Here is a 221-nt window from a genome sequence, read left to right on the forward strand (position 1 = left end):
TCCTCCTCCTTCTGTTCCCTTGGTCTCTGCATTTGCATCTCGCTACTGCTGCTCGATTCCTGCTGGGTGCTGGTGTTATCTCTATTTCTCTCACCTCCTGCTTCTGCTGGACGTAGCTGCTCCTGCTCCCTTACGTGCTCCTCTCCTTCTCTCCTCCTACTCCTCATTTGTGTCCCTCCTCCCTCCTCCCTCCTCCCTCCTCCCTCCTCCCTCCTCCCTCC

The sequence above is a fragment of the Guillardia theta genome (genome assembly GCF_000315625.1).
Source record: "Guillardia theta CCMP2712 unplaced genomic scaffold GUITHscaffold_118, whole genome shotgun sequence".
NCBI classification, from domain to species: domain Eukaryota; class Cryptophyceae; order Pyrenomonadales; family Geminigeraceae; genus Guillardia; species Guillardia theta.